The sequence below is a fragment of the Bufo gargarizans genome, unplaced genomic scaffold (genome assembly GCF_014858855.1).
Source record: "Bufo gargarizans isolate SCDJY-AF-19 unplaced genomic scaffold, ASM1485885v1 fragScaff_scaffold_289_pilon:::fragment_2:::debris, whole genome shotgun sequence".
In the NCBI taxonomy this organism is placed as follows: domain Eukaryota; kingdom Metazoa; phylum Chordata; class Amphibia; order Anura; family Bufonidae; genus Bufo; species Bufo gargarizans.
Window position 1 is genome coordinate 291172 of NW_025334083.1, and position 19966 is coordinate 311137.

Below are 19966 nucleotides of genomic sequence, written 5' to 3' on the forward strand. Positions count from 1 at the left end.
AGAGGAAGGGCAAAATAATCAGTGACGTCAACACAAACTTACTGCTGACACCCTCTCCTTTCTGTCGGGGGCTCTACTTGTATAAGCGTTTAATAGAACAGGTTTTGTAGAAATCTATGTGGAATCAGTGAATTGGTGTAAAAGGAGCGCGCTCTTTCACGCTATAGTAGGATCTTGGGCCTCTGCACAGTTCTTTATACCTGGCGCTAACATTGACCTGTTAGGGCTCATGTACACAACCGTTGTTTTGCAGTCCGTTTTTCACGGATCCGTTGTTCCGTATCTGAGTTGTTTTTTTTTCCCTGATTTAAGTCCTCTTCCGTTCCGTTATTCCACAAAACATATTTGTATGGTTTCCGTATGCGATCCATTTTTTGCAGATCGGAAACGGAAACAGTAACTTATTAATCACCAAACACATGAGCAACATGGGCTGGGCATAGCATTTCTACAGTATAGATCTGCAAAATACGGATGCCATACGGATGTGTTCTGTGTGCGTTCTGTAATTTTTGTGGACCCATTGACTTGAATGGGGCCTCGGACAGTGATTTGCGGACAATAATAGGACATGCAATAAACGGAATGCACACGGAGTACCTTCCGTTGTTTTTGCGGACCCATTGTAGCGAATAAATCCGCATACGGTTCGCAAAAAAAATAAATGGAACGGAAGCGGAAAGAAAATACCTTCATGTGCATGAGACCTAAGGCTGAGTTCACACTTGAGTTATTAGGTCAGTTTTGGCCCCGTGACTGCCCAAATAAGTGAAGTGTGCAGTGATTCTAAGAGCGACGCCTGTCATCTGCATGTCATACTGACTCACAGTATTATTTCACTACCACAGCAGACTTACTATGCGTGTTACTGCAAGGCACAGTGTTCTACACCCCTATAAAGGTTCTCTGCAGCCAGGAAATAGCTGTTTTTTAAAGTGATTTGCAACAAATAACTAACCAAATTTTTTCTGAACATTCGGCGAACCGGCAGAATTGAATTTTTGAGAAATTCACTTATCTCTAATCAAAAGGCTTCATCCTATTTCATGCAATATTAGTAACTATTTCAGAAGAACGAAAAATGAAATGGACATATGAACTCTCCTTTAGTGATTCATAATTCATAAAAACCCTAAAACTTTCACTATGTGCTCCCTGCAAGATCCAACAATGCTATGTCATTTATGCATTGCCCTAGCGCTGTCAGCCACCTATAAATGAGCACTATAACTATGACTCCTCCCACTGTCAGCACTCTACAAAAATGACTCCGCCTACTGCAAGCACTGTACAAATATGACTCCTCCCACTGTCAACACTCTATAAATGAGATCCCCCCATTGCGAGCACTCGAGAAATATAACTCCTCCCACTTCCAGCTCTCTAAAAAATGACTCCGTCTACCGCAAGCACTCTACAAATATAACTCCTCCCACTGTCAGTACTCTACAAAAATAACTTTGCCTGCTGCAAGCACTCTACAACCCCCCCCCCCCCCCCCCCCCACTGTCAGATCCTCCCATTGCGAGCGCTCGAGAAATAGGACTCCTCCCAGTGTCATCACTATAAAAAATGACTCTGTCTACTGCAAGCATTCTATAAATATAACTCATCCAACTGTCAGCAGTCTCAAAAATGACTACAGCAAGCACTCTCTAAATACAACTCCTCCCACTGTCAGCACTCTATAAATTAAATCCTCCCATTGCAAGCACTTGATAAATGTGACTCCTTCTACTGTCAGCTGTGAAATCTCCCACTGTAAGAACTCTATAACCCTGGGTTCAGACCTGAGCGTTCTGAAACGAGCGCTCTGTATGCGCGATTGTACGGGCGTTTACAATCGCGCATACAGAGACAAGCGAACGCCCATTGTCGCGCGTTCCCGAAAGTCTATATAGGGGAACGCGCGACAAACGCCCCGAAAAAAGCTCAAGAACTTGTTTGAGCGTCGGGCGTTTTACAGCGCGATCGTACGCTCTGTAAAACGCCCAGGTGTGAACCATTCCCATAGGGAAGCATTGGTTTCTCCTTGTTGAGCGTTTTACAGCGCGTAGGAACGCGCTGTAAAACGCTCAGGTGTGAACTTAGGGTTAATGCAAACCCTCCTGCTCAATGCACCCAATAAATCAAATCCATTGGTGTGTGCAGCCTATAAATAAGTTCTCCACCGTGCGCACCCAACTTAGGAGAGCCCTCCCCCCTCTCACCTTATGTGTGTGACCCATTACTGTACGCATCTCACTGCATAGACATAACTAAAGCTTTTTGTGCCTTCTTGGGCCCCATCGGACACCGGGGTCTGAATGCAGATGCTTTATCTGCATCCCTGCTACAGATAAATCCTTGCATACCTCTGTGCGCCCTAAAAATGGGTTCCCGATGTTCCGTGAATATATAATCCCCACTCACTCACCATGTGCACTCTATAAATGTAATCCATTTATTGAGCAACCTGCAAGGTGTGCAGCCTCGGCATTCTCCGTCATCTATATGCACCATTGACAAAACTGTACAAGACTGTTCAACATTTGATCCTGCAGCTGTTGCAAACCTGCTGCTCCCACCGAGCCCCAGAGGCCGCTTTGCTATATCTAAAAAGATATTGACTGAATGTAATGTCACCAAAGTGCCATACCCTCCATTCCCTCGCTGTATGCAGTGACAAGTGTGTATCCTGAAAAAAGTTTCAGAATGTGCTAAAAAGGAAAGTGCCAACAGCCCGACCAGGGAAAATTTTTGCAAGATTGGACATGAAGTTTTGATTGAGGAATGAGATTTGTATAATACAAAACTAACATAGCAGGCGTGGGAATGAGAGGACGGTGGCGTCACACAGCGCGCTGACAGATAATACACTGGATTAAAGAAAGTAGGAGATGAGGAATTTATTACTGACGTGCATTTTTTCAAATTTGAAATTTCTTACAAGTGGAATGTTGGGCTGAAGAGTTTCTAGTTCATGTTCATATGACAGACAGAACGCATACAGGCGGCAGCCATACTGTATTAACGATCAGCAGGGCACATGTCACCTGCAGAAAACAGATGGGAAATGTGTCCTGCCTAAATATAATGCACTGTCATTTCTCTGAGCTGCTAAACCATCATCAGAGAGGCATTCATTTTCTAATGAATTAGTGTACTGATAGAAATGTATCCTATATGGCTGCTATAGTACAGAAGTCCGTAGTAAAGAGAAACTAATACAATGCAGTGTCTTATGAACAAGAATATAACTACTATAATACTGCCCCCTATGTACAGGAATATAACTACTATAATACTGCTGTTATGCGCAAGAATATAACTACTATAATACTGCTCCTATGTACAATAATATAAGTACTATAATACTGCCACCTATGTACAAAAACATAACTACTATAATATTGCCTCCTATGTACAATAATATAAGTACTATAATACTGCCACCTATTTTCAAGAATATAACTACTATAATACCGCCTCCTATGTACAAGAATATAACTACTATAATACTGCCTCCTATGTACAAGTATATAACTGCTATAATACTTCTCCTATGTACAAGAATATAACTACTATAATACTGCTTCTATGTACAAGAATATAACTACTATAATACTGCTCCTATGTACAAGAATATATTACTATAATACTGCCTCCAATGTACAAGAATATAAATACTGCCTCCTATGTACAAGAATATAACTGTTATAATACTGCCTCCTATGTACAAGAATATAGCTACTATAATACTACCTCCTATGTACAAGAATATAACTACTATAATACTGCTCCTATGTACAAGAATATAACTACTATAATACTGCCTCCTATGTACAAGAATATAACTACTATAATACTGCCTCCTATGTACAAGAATATAAATACTGCCTCCTATGTACAAGAATATAACTACTATAATACTGCCTCCTATGTACAGTAATATAACTACTATAATACTGCTCCTAAGTACAAGAATATAACTACTATAATACTGCTCCTAAGTACAAGAATATAACTACTATAATACTGCTCCTAAGTACAAGAATATATACTATAATACTGCTCCTAAGTACAATAATATAATTAATATAATACTGCTGTTGTGTACAACAATATAACAACTATAATATTGCCTCCTATGTACAAGAATATAAATACTGTAATACTTCTCCTATGTACAAGAATATAACTACTATAATACTGCCCCCTATGTATAAGAATATAACTACTATAATACTGCTCCTATGTACAAGAATATAACTACTATAATACTGCTCCTATGTACAAGACTATAACTACTATAATACTGCTCCTATGTGCAAGAATATAACTACTATAATACTGCTCCTATGTACAAGAATATAACTACTATAATACTGCTCCTATGTACAAGAATATAACTACTATAATACTGCCTCCTATGTACAAGAATATAACTACTATAATACTGCCTCCTATGTACAAGAATATAACTACTGTAATACTGCTCCTATGTACAAGAATACAACTACTATAATACTGTCTCCTATGTACAAGAATATAACTACTATAATACTGCTCCTATGTACAAGAATATAACTACTATAATACTGCTCCTATGTACAAGAATACAACTACTATAATACTGCTCCTATGTACAAGAATATAACTACTATAATACTGCTTCTATATACAAGAATATAACTACTATAATACTGCCTCCTATGTACAAGAATATAACTACTATAATACTGCTCCTATGTACAAGAATATAACTACTATAATACTGCTCCTATGAATTAGAATATAATTAGCTAATACTGCTGCCCAAAATAATGAATATAGTAGTAATATGACGTTTACGGTCACTTCTGTACACAGTACATATCACCTTATAAAAAGTTAAAGTGATAAAGGGCTGGGGCTGTGTGGGGAGGGGATTGAAGTGACATCTGCCCTGTAGTATATTGGAGTTTAGCGTGGATGTCTTGTCAGGCCAGGTCTATCACATACCGCTATAATAATGCCTATCTTTAGTGGCAGGATTTCACAGTTTAAACTGACTTATCACCCTCAACATTGTGCAGTCATTGGCCGACATGGGTGAGGATTTGACCTCGCGCGGCAGCGTGTGAACTTAGCCATAACCTTGGCTGTTTGTATCATTCGCGGACAGAATCTGGAGGATCTCCCACACCTGACGGAGCAGCCACTGAGGTGTCGCTTTTGTCCCAGGATCTGAAATACACATAATATCACTTCCTTCCCTCTTGAATTTGCCTCCAGAATCTTCTGGATTTGTTGGAGGATTTACAGTGTACACAGAGTAACATGTTTAGAATCCTGCGTCATTAGCATGTACCCGGTGAGCTAATCCAGATGAATGATTTTAGCATGGGAACCATCCCGGATGCCAAGTACCTACACGTCCCGTCATGCCATTAAATATTTCTCTCATTGTTGTACAGTGGATTATTTTCCCAGGATGTGACCATAAATCATTATGTTCTATACTACACCCAAAAAATGTCACAAGGGCTTTGTCCCGAGGAAAGTATCAGAGTAAAGCCGGCCACACCGATTAATGCTGACCAAACCCCGGCCAATAGTCTGATGTGTGTAAAGGTCTCCTAACAGCAGATGTGGGCAGGGGCGGACTGGGAACTTAAAGGGGCCCTGGAAAAAAAACTACATGTGGCCCCTATGGTGTAGACGGGTCAAAATTGACAGAAGACCGGGCAACAAAAGTAGACAGGGATAACACAAGTAGGCAGGGCCAGCAATACCACAGTGCAGCACAAAATACCGCCCCAGCAGAACCAAATACCACAGTGCAGCACAATATACTGCCCCAGCAGAACCAAATACCACAGTGCAGCACAAAATACCGCCCCAGTAGAACCAAATACCACAGTGCAGCACAATATACTGCCCCAGCAGAACCAAATACCACAGTGCAGCACAATATACTGCCCCAGCAGAACCAAATACCACAGTGCAGCACAATATACTGCCCCAGCAGAACCAAATGCCACAGTGCAGCACAATATACTGCCCCAGCAGAACCAAATATCAGAGTGCAGCACAATATACTGCCCCAGCAGAACCAGATACCACAGTGCAGCACAATATACTGCCCCAGCAGAACCAAATACCACAGTGCAGCACAATATACTGCCCCAACAGAACCAAATACCACAGTGCAGCACAATATACTGCCCCAGCAGAACCAAATACCAGAATGCAGCACAATATACTGCCCCAGCAGAACCAATATCACAGTGCAGCACAATATACTGCCCCAGCAGAACCAAATATCACAGTGCAGCACAATATACTGCCCCAGCAGAACCAAATACCACAGTGCAGCACAATATACTGCCCCAGCAGAACCAAATATCACAGTGCAGCACAATATACTGCCCCAGCAGAACCAAATATCACAGTGCAGCACAATATACTGCCTCTGCCACAGTGCTGCACAAAATACTGCTTCCCCACTACAGTATCCAACTGTATCGCTGTCTTGATGTTGGCAATAAAGTTAAATTCAGGAGAGAACCTGCGGATGCCAGACAGATGCAAAAATGCCCGATGCATGAAAGATACATGCGAGCAGACACAAGACATAGTCATATGTGTCTGTAACCAGATAGTTGGAGGCCTCACAGAATGGTATTGAGGGCCGCATGTGGCCCATGGGCTGCAGGCTGTGCACCGCTATCGTAACACATAGTATGGAGCATTGCTGTTGTTGGATCTTTAATGGGATATTCACATCCCATAATGTTAAGGCATTTAGAGTATCGTCGGGAAAAGTTATAATACTGCCTCCTATGTACAAGAATATAACTACTATAATACTACCTCCTATGTACAAAAATTTAACTACTATAATACTGCTCCTATGTACAAGAATATAAATACTATAATACTGCCTCCTATGTACAAGAATATAACTACTATAATACTGCTCCTATGTACAAGAATATAACTACTATAATACTGCTCCTATGTACAAGAATATAACTACTATAATACTGCCTCCTATGTACAAGAATATAACTACTATAATACTGCCTCCTATGTACAAGAATATAACTACTATAATACTGCCTCCTATGTACAAGAATATAACTACTATAATACTGCCTCCTATGTACAAGAATATAACTACTATAATACTGCCTCCTATGTACAAGAATATAACTACTATAATACTGCTCCTATGTACAAGAATATAACTACTATAATACTGCTCCTATGTACAAGAATATAACTACTATAATACTGCTCCTATGTACAAGAATATAACTACTATAATACTGCTTCTATGTACAAGAATACAACTACTATAATACTGCACCTATGTACAAGAATATAACTACTATAATACTGCTCCTATGTACAAGAATATAACTACTATAATACTGCCCCTATGTACAAGTATATAACTACTATAATACTGCTACTATGTACAAGAATATAACTACTATAATACTGCTCCTATGTATAAGAATATAACTAGTATAATACTGCTCCTATGTATAAGAATATAACTACTATAATACTGCCTCCTATGTACAAGAATATAACTACTATAATACTGCTCCTATGTACAAGAATATAACTACTATAATAGTGCCCCCTATGTACAAGAATATAACTACTATAATACTGCCTCCTATGTATAATAATATAACTACTATAATACTGCTCCTATGTATAAGAATATCACTACTATAATACTGCTCCTATGTACAAGAATATAACTACTATAATACTGCTCCTATGTACAAGAATCTAACTACTATAATACTGCTCCTATGTACAAGAATATAACTACTATTATACTGCCTCCTATGTACAAGAATATAACTACAATAATACTTGCCCTATGAATTAGAATATAATTAGCTAATACTGCTGCCCAAAATCATAAGAATAAAACGACAAGGGTCTCTTAAGCTTTTCAATATCTAGCGATGTCATGGTTTCCTGCACAAATTTTAATACAGCTGCATTGAAGTGACCAGGTTTGTGTGTTTTAGTTCCCTGATGGCCGGCAGCATCATCTTGCAGGGAAAATCTGCAAAGGAGAAGACGTGCTCAACCAGTGGTCATTTTGAGGGCTGGTGAGGATCCTGCTAGTTGGACTTTCTGCTACCATATCCATTTTCCAGGCTTAGGTCTGTTACTATATCTATGTTCTAGGCTGTGTTACTCATCTATATCTGAGCTTAAACTGGATTTACACGGCCTGATGTTAAGGCCGATTACCGGGAACAAACATTCCTACGAATGCCTGTTCCTGAAAATCTGCCCATCTAAAGGTGCCACAGATCACCGATGAACAAGCTCTAGGCGTAGATCTGTTATCGTATCTATGTTCTAGTCTTTGATCCGGTACAGTATCTGTTTTCTAAGGTCTGTCATCCTATACTGTATATGCTGTAGATTTGGGTCTGTTGCCATATCTATGTTCTAGGCTCTGGTCTGGCACATTAGCTATGTTCTAGACTTAGGTCTGTTATCATATATATGTTCTAGTCTTTATATATATTTTCTAGTTTTTTTTCCATTGCATTATATGTTCTAGGCTTAGGTCTATTATTGTATCTATGTTTCTAGTCCTAGGTCTGTTACCATATCTATGTTCTAGGCTTACGCTAGTATTACACTGGCCGACTGGCCGATTGTCGGCCAGATCATCGGTAACAAGTGTTCGTAGTAACGCTCATTAGCAATGATCTGGCAGTGTAATACTGCCGTTGATTACCCGATGAACAAGCAAACACTCATTCATCTGGCAAGTGTGATCCTTCAGATTGCTAAAACATCCCGATTTGTCGGCGGCAGATTGTTTCATCTTCTGAAGATCTGCTGCTGCCTAACTAGTCTGCATGGAGACAAGCGATGGTATAACAATCCCTCCTCCCCATACTGTGGAGGAGATGAATGGAAACGCTTCCCTCCCAACAATCGTCTGCTACATCGCTTTATGTAATACAGCCCATAGGTCACTTACCATATCTATGCTCTAGGCTTAGGTCTGATATCCCAAGCTATGTTCTAGTCTTAGGCCTCTTAACATAGCTATACTCTATAGAAGTACATCAAAATGCAACAATGGCGATCTTCGGCAAGTAAGCGCAGATTTCTAGGAAGAGAGACAGGAATAAAGAAAACATGAAAAACACTTTAAGAAACAATAGCTTCATTGGCCTTTTCTCTCTGCAGCCTGAGCTGTCAACATGCCAATAGTCCCTGCACAGTAGTCCTTTTCATCACTGTCCTGTTAGCAATTTAACTAATTCTGCAGTCAATTATCACAGCAGGGCACTGACACAGTTCTATTTCAACTGGAGGATGACTATTGTTTTACAAAATGCCAAAATCTCCAGGAACGAGCCATATGGAATGGGGACTTCTGCCGAGCCAGATGGGACTTCTTAGACTCTGATCATCTTTAAAGAGCAGTTGCCAGCACACAAATCAATGATGTCAAAGGCCGGGATATACTGTACTTCTCTGATTTCCAAAGAGGTTCCATTGATGAAAAAAGTAAAACAGGGAAGAAAAAGTCATTAGCATTTTTTATTGTTTGTGAAAATAATCCTTTATTCAATTTGAAATGTATTTGCTGCCAAGTGTTCTGTAAGACGATACAGAAAAGACTGAAAATAAACACTCCCGTATTGTCACTAGTAAGACAATATTTTTTTATTATTTACTTTTTATTATTTATTTTCTTCTGTGGCACAAGGTCCAAATTTTTTAAATTTATCATCTCCAATTAAGGGGTTGGACCCCCACCGATTAGGTATCCAAGGATAGGACTTCAATGTTCTACTCCTGCAAACAAATTCTTCTGATCTGATTTTGATAAATTTCCTTCTGATTAATCACATCTTTTATAGGGTTTTTTTTTTTTATGTCATGTTTTTTTAGTAACTTTCACTTTCAAGTGAATGATTCTGAAGGGTTGGTGACAAATCTAAGCCTGGAGTTGCTGTGAAGGTGAGCAGTTTGATTGTTTTTGCCATGTTGCGAATCCTGAATTCCAATCCAAATAAAGGGAAACAACTGTATGAGGTTTGTATGTTTTCCCTTTGTTTGTGTCGGTTTCCTATGGGTATTCCAATTTCCTTCCACATCCCAAAAATATACAGGTAAGCTAATTTAGAATTTCGATTGTGAGCCTCAATGAGGACAGGACTGTTATGTGTCATGGTGGTGCTTTACACCTGCCACCAGAGCGAACGTAGGCCCGAGATCACTTAACCTTCTAATGTTGCTCTATGGCCAGCCCATACCAGCCCTCTTCTAGCAGGGTTGTTCACTGGACTCCTCTTCCCCACTGGAGGCTTCAGCCTGTGTTGGGCTGCTAGGCTTGTTTCCCTGTGAGCACACCTGTAGGCTCTTAAAGGGCTAGCACACCTGCTCTGCATTTTCACCAATCAATGACTCGAGATCTGGGGGTACCTAAGGCACCTTTCACCAGGGAGATGTGAAGGTGCGCTATTCTGACCATGTGCCCGTGTACCAAACCTCTTCCTGTATTACTGACTCTGACCCTCCTCTGTCTCTCTTGACCTTAGCATGTCTTCTATATAGATTTTTTTACTGCCTGCCTTGCCGTCATGATAGGTATTGCAACTAATCCCAAGTCTGGGACATGCACACAGAAGAAAAGATGGCCACTGGAGATCTTAAACTGGAGATCATTTGAATTTAAAAAAAAGTTTTAAAAAAATATAGAAAAACTAAAAAATTAAATTATTTCCTCATAATACAAATAAACAAAAAATATATATTTGCACTGCCGCGTCCCAAAACTCCCAAAGTAAGTCATACACACCCAAAAATGGAATCACTGGAAATTACTAATTGCTCCACAAAAATGAGCCCTCACCTGCATTGTATGGTAAATCACAGCCCCTGTGGCCCCTACTGCTGTCTACGTGCTAACGTTTCTCAATGTCCTCCTATGAATAGGGCTGAAGCCATAGGAATAAAGCATATTTCTGCCTGAAATCTATTATTAGCCCTTACATTTCCTATTCTGTCAGCATCTATTGACTCGAGTGAAAAAAGTGCAAATCAGGAGAAGTGAGTCAGTAAAAAAGCGGAACCGTCTAATCACCCCGAGACAAAGATTCAGACGTTCTGATAGAACTCAAGCATCGATTGCATGAAGTGCATTGTCCTCCGCGCAGGACAAAAATATTAAAGGAAATTGAATCCCAATTGTTCTCAAGAAATTACAGTTTGCGTGTCACCGCGCAGGAAGGTGGAGGGGACCGGTTTCCAGAACAAATAATCATTTACATTTATTACATTTCTTCCCATTTCCTTGGCCTGTTATCATCAAAGCAAAGATCCCTGAGACTTGTAGTTCCACAATCAGCTTATGTTTAAAGACTGGACGGGGGTGGGGATAGTGTATTAGGGTTTTCCATGGTTAATATTCATGACATTTTCTTTCAAGGGGTTGTCTTGCCACAGACATTAGTGGCATGTCGCTAAGATATGCCACCAATGTCAGATAAGTGTGAGTCTCTCCTCTGGGATCCACTCTCATCTCCAGAATGAGACCCCCAAAGTTAATGGAGGGCGGACGCGCATGTGAGACCACCATCCATTATTTTCTATGGAAGTTCCGAAAATAGCCAAGCATTTGGCTTTTTGACTTCGCCATTTCTGGCAGACCCATAGAGGTACACGGATTGGTGGCCGTGCTTGCGCAGCGTTTTCTCGGTCTACTTTTATGATACTTCCAAAAATTGCTGAGCTTTGAAAATAGTCCCATAGAAAAGAATGGACCGAGCCTGCACAGAACACTCTTATTCAGTTTCAGAAGCCTGTTCTGGAAATTTGTGCGGATCACAGAGGTGGGACCCACTCCTATCTAACAGTGGTGGCATATCGTATGATATGATATGAGATGATAAAACCCATTTAATTTTCAGGACTCTCCCCCTTTGCAGGAATGACGGTAAGTACTTTGTGTTGGGTTTTCTGCCCATGTTTACTGTATTATATTGAAATGCGCTGTCATGCTGTGGTCAACCCTTTTTACTTGTCATTTAATGTATATTGTAGCACTCACTCATGACACTAGGTGTCACTGTTACAGAACGTCTCAGGGCTTCATGCAGGGAATATGCAGCAGTGTGTGGCTGAAGCCACATGGTGTGAGAGATGAGGCTGCTCTAACAAGATTAGTCGTAGTAGGGAGTCAATTAGCTGGGCAGGGTGAAAACTACCAAAGAATAGAGGACTATTGTGTGGTCAGCAGAGATTCATGGGTTGGCCTAGTTGAAATACAAGCTATTATTGCTACTATACAGTCGTAGCCAAAAGTTTTGAGAATGACACAAATATTAGTTTTTATAAAGTTTGCTGCTAAATGGCTTTTAGATCTTTGTTTCAGTTGTTTCTGTGATGTAGTGAAATATAATTACACGCACTTCATACGTTTCAAAGGCTTTTATCGACAATTACATGACATTTATGCAAAGAGTCAGTATTTGCAGTGTTGGCCCTTCTTTTTCAGGACCTCTGCAATTCGACTGGGCATGCTCTCAATCAACGTCTGGGCCAATTCCTGACTGATAGCAACCCATTCTTTCATAATCACTTCTTGGAGTTTGTCAGAATTAGTGGGTTTTTGTTTGTCCACCCGCCTCTTGAGGATTGACCACAAGTTCTCAATGGGATTAAGATCTGGGGAGTTTCCAGGCCATGGACCCAAAATGTCAACGTTTTGGTCCCTGAGCCACTTAGTTATCACTTTTGCCTTATGGCACGGTGCTCCATCGTGCTGGTAAATGCATTGTTCTTCACCAAACTGTTGTTGGATTGTTGGAAGAAGTTGCTGTTGGAGGGTGTTTTGGTAACATTCTTTATTCATGGCTGTGTTTTTGGGCAAAATTGTGAGTGATCCAACTCCCTTGGATGAGAAGCAACCCCACACATGAATGGTCTCAGGATGCTTTACTGTTGGCATGACACAGGACTGATGGCAGCGCTCACCTTTTCTTCTCCGGACAAGCCTTTTTCCTGATGCCCCAAACAATCGGAAAGAGGCTTCATCAGAGAATATGACTTTGCCCCAGTCCTCAGCAGTCCATTCACCATATTTTCTTCAGAAGATCAATCTGTTCCTGATGGTTTTTTTGGAGAGAAGTGGCTTCTTTGCTGCCCTTCTTGACACCAGGCCATCTTCCAAAAGTCTTCGCCTCACTGTGCGTGCAGATGCCCTCACACCTGCCTGCTGCCATTCCTGAGCAAGCTCTGCGCTGGTGGCACTCCGATCCCGCAGCTGAATCCTCTTTAGGAGACGATCCTGGCGCTTGCTGGACTTTCTTGGACGCCCTGAAGCCTTCTTAACAAGAATTGAACCTCTTTCCTTGAAGTTCTTGATGATCCTATAAATTGTTGATTGAGGTGCAATCTTAGTAGCCACAATATCCTTGCCTGTGAAGCCATTTTTATGCAACGCAATGATGGCTGCACGCGTTTCTTTGCAGGTCACCATGGTTAACAATGGAAGAACAATGATTTCCTTTTAACAGGTCAAGTCTGCCATTTTAACCCAATCAGCCTGACATAATGATCTCCAGCCTTGTGCTCGTCAACATTCTCACCTGAGTTAACAAGACGATTACTGAAATGATCTCAGGAGGTCCTTTAATGACAGCAATGAAATGCAGTGGAAAGGTTTTTTTGGGATTACGTTAATTTTCATGGCAAAGAGAAACTATGCAATTCATCTGATCACTCTTCATAACATTCTGGAGTATATGCAAATTGCTATTATAAAAACTTAAGTAGCAACTTTTCCAATTTCCAATATTTATGTAATTCTCAAAACTTTTGGCCACGACTGTAGACTGAGCTGTGCTAAATTGAAGGGAAGCACAAGAAGGGACTTGTATGCAAGAATATGAGAAATGAATTGGAGTGGTAGAGAGGAAGTTGAGTGGAGGCAGCATGTAGGGGGCTACCTGGGAGAAAGAAGAAATTTAAGAGGTATCGGACAGTGCTTTGTGCCGAGAACATATTCGGTTAGTTGCCGTCAGCTGATGGGAAGCTAATTAGTGGAGTCGGTAAGCCTGAGCAATTTTTTTTTCGAATGATACTATGGTAATTTTGAGATTTGAATTGAATGTGTGCATCTGCATGCAGCTTATGACAATACGCCGGCAGTCAGTGGTGTACATAGAGAAGTAAGGGCCCCATAGCAAGGATCAAACCAGGCCCTCCACACAGGACAGAAGGGTTTCCGCCTAAACCCCTTTCAATTCACCTTGGGCAATTTGGGCACCGCCCTTATTTGCTAAAATATGTTCCTTTAGAGCAGGGATCAGAAACCTCCGGCACTCCAGCTGTTCAGAAACTACAACTCCCAGAATGCTTCAGTCACTTCTGTGGGAGTTAGAAGAACATCTGAGCATGTTTGCATGCTGGGGGTTGTAGTTTTACAGCAGCTGGAGTGCCGAAGGTTGCTGATACCTGCTTTAGAGGGTAGTGTCCTAACCAAGTTTTCACCTCCAGAAGAAGAGGAGATGATCCCAAGTAAGACTGGGCCCCTCTTGCCCTGGGCCCCATAGCAGTCACATGGTCTGCCACTAAGGTAGTTATGCCCCGCCGGCAGTGTTTCGTTTGGGTACCAAGACAGACCAGAAGTAGGCAGAGTCTATATGGTTAGGTGACTGAGGTTACATAAATGGAGCCATTCTAAGAGTAGTGCAATGAAAGCCGTTAGCCAAAATACTGTGATATTATGTGCTCCACCCAATCAGCAGCACAATTTAGAGAGAACTTATCTCATGGCGGCACCGTTATTAAAAGGGTCTTCTGGGATTTTGATATTGATAGCCTATCCTCAGGATATGTCATCAATACCTGATCAGTGGTGGTTTGACTCGCGGCACCCCTACCGAAGAGCCGCTTGAAGAGGCCATGGTCATGCTTATTGGTCACATGGCCTAGGTGCAGCTTAGTCCCATTCAAGTAAATATGATTGAGCTGCAATACCAAACACAGCCACTATCCAATGGGCGGCACTGTGTTTGGTAAAGCTAGTTTCACATCTGCGGCTGCCTCCATGTTCTCAAGTTCTCCAGATCTGGAATTGCTGGATACTGCCGCCTGCCTGCAGGACCCCTTTGACTATAACGAGGTCTGGCAGAGATTTGGCTACTACCTAGCAAATATGCTGAAAATCGGCCAGGCAAAAACGTCTGCATTCAACGTTTTTTGTCCGGTCGATCCCCGGCATTCTCTGCCGGACCAGCCAAACACAGATGTGAAACCAGTCTAGGCTGCAGCAGCACTCACTGGAGCACCGTGGCCTCCTCAAACAGCTGATCGACGGTGGTCTCGGGTGTTGAACGCCTATCGATCTGATATTGATAAGAAAAAAAAACTTTTAACAGCCTTTATAGAACTTTTTATTGAGAACTGTATAGCAGTATTATGTTTTCACAGTATGGCATTTTATGACACTGTAATTTGGAAGTATATGGGTGTATTATTTACGCATAATTGCATGCAGTATTATGGCATCATTACTCTTTGTCCCCAGATATATTTTCTATGCACCCCCCTGTCCTTTAAATTCTTGAAAGCGTACAACTGTATGCAACAGGCAGTTAACATTGCTTCTGCAGAACTACAAACCCCAGCATCTAATTTCCAGATGACAGGCATACTGTATATGGTAGTGTTGTCTTCTCCTCTGTATTTAGTAATTTCCCGTACGTTCCTCTACTGCTGAGCACTCAGCTGATACCTTCCGTCCAGCATCCATAGCAAGGCCAGGATCACTTTCCTGAGCTCCTGCCTCCCACTGTTTACTCCGGGCTGTAACAAAGAACAGGATGGAAGCAGATTTCCGATAAGCAGAGACCCTACACCAGGTCACGGCCTTGAATGAAACTGAAGGGGAAATGTGAGGTAGTGGATTAATAAAGCTGCTTTCAAAGAAGATTTTGTCAGTTTGACACTGCATTACTCAGCTCGGAACACTAGGGGGCGATTTGTGCCATTGTAACCAACAGAGCAAGTGACATCACCAAAGAACGTCACAGATGGCATTCTTGTCCGTGCGAGACTATATCACAAGTCTTAACGAGACACAAATCACTTAAATGCATCAAGGGGTTAAAAGGGTTTTCTGAGATTCCAACAGTGATGACCTATTTTCTGGATAGGTCATCAATATCAGGTCGGCGGGGTCCAACTCCTGTTTGAAGAGGCCAACGACATTCCATTCATCGGTTACATGGTTTAGACGCAGCTCAGTCCTGTTCAAGTGAATGGATTAAGCTGCAGTACCAAGCATGGCAGCTATCCAATGGATGGCACTGTGCTCGCTAAGCTTTGAGGAGGCCGCGGCACTCACCGGAGCACCATGGCCCTGGGTGTCAGATCCTCGTCAATCTGATATTGATAACCTATCCTGAGGATAGGTCATCAGTATTAAACACTCAGAAAAAAATAAAAAATAAAAATATTAAATAAAATTTAAAAAAAGGACAGTAACCCTTTAAATGTGCCCAGCATTGGGATAGGGAGCAATGTGAATGCATTAGATGTATAAAACTATCGAACATGCAAGGGCTCTCACTTAAAGTAATTCGCCCAGAGGTGTAACCTGAAGTTTCTCGGCCCAAATGCAAAGCTGTAACAAGGCACCTCAGCTACTATTTATAATACTGGTGCATTTTTATGTGGAAAGGGGACATTTGAGCATCACCAGGGTTAGGGTGCTAGTGCTACTTCTGCACACCCAATATGTACTCCTCTGAATTTGGGCACCTTTAATTGAATGGTATCAGAATATAACAGTTGATCATATGGCATGAGTTCTTTCCATGACAGTGGCACAAATGCTTAGTGGTTGAAGAATATTATTAAAGGCACAATAAACTTGATGGTTGCAGAACAGAATTAATATCAGAATCATCAATGGGTCACAATCGGTCAGCTCCTGCCCTTCCAACCTTGCTGCTGTGAATGACTGGGACGCAATTCCCTGCCACAACAAGAGTACGGTCCCAAAGCTCCAGTGCTTCCAGTGCTGTCCAGTCTGTTGGTCAGTCTCAGGATAATTAACATCTTCAGGTTCGCTCAAACTTACTTTGCAGCAGCAGCAAAAACACAATTGGTTAAGCTTGTCCACACGCAGGTCAATATTATCTTCACACACACCAGTTTTACCTTGCATCCGTTGAATCACATTCTACACAAGAAGGTCGCATGCCTTGTCATAAATTAGGCACATCTCTGGTCCTGGCTCCTCCCCACCCTCGCCACACCTTTTTTTGGGAAAGTGGCAGGGGCAGTGTAGAAACCTCACTTACGCCAAAATTTGCCGCAAGTGGTGTTTATAAAATTGCAAACATGGGTTTGCAACTTTTTTACCCCAGAGAAAGGGCATAGAGGGAATGATAAATTCCCCGTTTGACTCTTGGTTGGGTCTGGAGGTCTGACTGGGCGGGTCAGGAGGTCTGACTGGGGGTGTTTGAAGGTCTGACTGGGGGTCTGGAGTGGTCTAATGGGGGGTCTGGAGGTTTGACTGGGGGTCTGGAGGTCTTACTGGGGGTCTGGAGGGGTTTAATGGGGGTCTGGAGGTCTGACTGGGGGGTCTGGTCTGACTGGGGGCTCTGGAGGTCCGACTGGCAGGTCTGGAGGTCCGACTGGCAGGTCTGGAGGTCTAACTGGGGGGTCTGGAGGTCTAATGGGGGTCAAGAGGTCTAATAGGGGTCAGCTATGGGGGTCTGAAGGTCTAATAGGGGTCTGAAGGTCTGATATGGGGTTCTGGTCTGAGGTCTGATATGCGGGTCTGGAGGTCTGATATGGGGTCTGGAGGTCTAATGGGGGTCTTATATGGGGGTCTGGAGGTCTAATGGGGTCTGGAGGACTAATGGGGGTCTTATCTGAGGTCTGATATTGGGTCAAGGTGTTACATGGTGGTCTAATGGGGGTCTGATCTGAGGTTTAAAACTGGAAAAGTAAGAAAATAAGATGTCTGTTTGTTAAACTCTGCAGAGACGAGGCGCGGCTGAAAGAAGTCACCATGGCGGTCTGTTCTGACAGGAGAAGAAGAGGAAAGAGAATGTCTACATCAGAGAAGAGAAGTCACTGGATGTAAGAGGTACATATGTGGGGCTGTATGACCCTGTATGTTCTGTAGCGCTGTATGTAATGTTTTCCAAGTATGTCTTTAAAGGGGTTGTCCGCTTATTTTTATTTTTTTGTATGAGCGCTGCCTTCTCTGCTCTGTTTACCTGCTCATCACTGCAAATGCTACGGCAAGCAGGTGAACAGAACAGAGGAAGCAGCTCTAATATGAGCGCTGCCCTCTCTTCAAACAGCTGGGGGCTGGGGGCACAGAGGGCATTACTACTATGGAGGGGGCACAGAGGGCATTACTAATGTGAAGGGGGCACAATGGACATTTCTACTATGGAGGGGGCACAAAGCCAGAGGGCATTATTACTGTGAAGGGGGCACAATGGGGATTTATACTATGGAGGGGGCACAGAGGGCATTACTAGCACAGTGGGCATTACTGTGAAGGGGGCACAATGGCCATTACTGTGAAGAGGGCACAATGGGCATTATTACTATGAAGGGGAAACAGTGGGCCTCATTACTATAACGGGGGCACAACGGGCATTATGACTATGAAGGGGACACAATAGGGATTATTACTGTGAAGGGGGCACAAAGAGGGCATTACAACTGGGAAAGAGGCACAGAGAGGGCATAACTACTCTGAGAGGGGCACAATGTGGTCATAACTACTGTGAGAGGGCACAATGAGGGCAATACTACTGTGAGGGGGGTACAATTTTTTTAAAGTATTGGGGGGGGGCAGAAAAAGGACCCGCCCCGGGTGACAAACACCCTAGTCACGCCACTGCATGCAGCCAGTCTCTTAGGTCTTCTGACCCCTGTCACGGGAGAGACCGTGACAGGTATTTAGGGTATAGTCTTTGAATTAAATTTATTGAAGGGTCTAGTCTGAGGTCTGTATTAATCTTGGTGTCTGGTCTGGGGGATGCATTCATTTTTGGAACTGTTCTGTGGTCTGAATTCATTCTGAGAACTTATCTAAAGTTGAATGCCTCCTCCTTTATTTTCTTTTTATCTGACTGATGTATTTTTTCAGCCCACTTTTCTTCATATGGAATATAACCAGCTTCTGCACTGGGGACTCTACTACTCAGCCACCACAATCTGTAGAAGCTTAATCAGTAGACAAGGGGTTAATCTAGGAACAAGCTAAGAAGTCAAAGCCAGGAAAATCAGTAGAAGCCTAATAAGTAGACAAGGGGTTAATCCAGGAACAAGCTAAGCAGTCATCACCAGTAGAATCCTAAACAGTAGACAAGGGGTTAATCCAGGTACAGACTAAGCATTCAAAGCCAGGAGAATCAGTGGAAACCTAATTAGTAGACAAGGGATTAATCCAGGAACAAGCTAAGCAGCCAAAGCCAGGAGAATCTGCAGAAGCCTAATCAGTAGACAAGGAGTTAATCCAGGAACAGGTTAAACAGTCAAATACAGGAGAATCAGTAGAAGCCTAATCAGTAGATAAGGGGTTAATCCAGGTACAGGCTAAGCAGTAAAAGTCATGAGAATCAGTAGAAGCCTAATCAGTAGACAAGGGGTTAATCCAGGAACAAGTTAAGCAGTCAAAGCCAAGAGAATCAGTAGAGGTCTAATCAGTAGACAAGGGGTAAATCCTGAAATAAGCCTAGGTCAGTTCACAGGAACAGAAAGGCAGCACATTTCAGAGCAAAAAAACAAACTGGAGCCTGGAATAAAAAAAAATCACAAGCACTGACAAGCATTAGCTGTCTGATTTAAATCCCCTGAATAGATTTGGGATTGGAGGCTGAGTCAAGGACCTGATTGGCCTAGCATCCATGCTCACTGATTGGCCAACCAGAAGGAGCCTGAATGCTCGGAATGG

At 42.2% G+C, this 19966-nt stretch overlaps 1 long non-coding RNA gene across 1 annotated transcript in view; it reads right to left on the reverse strand.

Annotated features, from left to right (window-relative positions):
* Nucleotides 1-15453: 15453 nt before the first annotated feature.
* LOC122922370 overlaps nt 15454-19966 on the reverse strand; it is a 32271-nt gene continuing 27758 nt past the window's right edge. The window contains exon 3 of the long non-coding RNA XR_006387132.1: nt 15454-15918. This is a non-coding gene — a long non-coding RNA (uncharacterized LOC122922370). The remainder of the gene's footprint in view (nt 15919-19966) is intronic.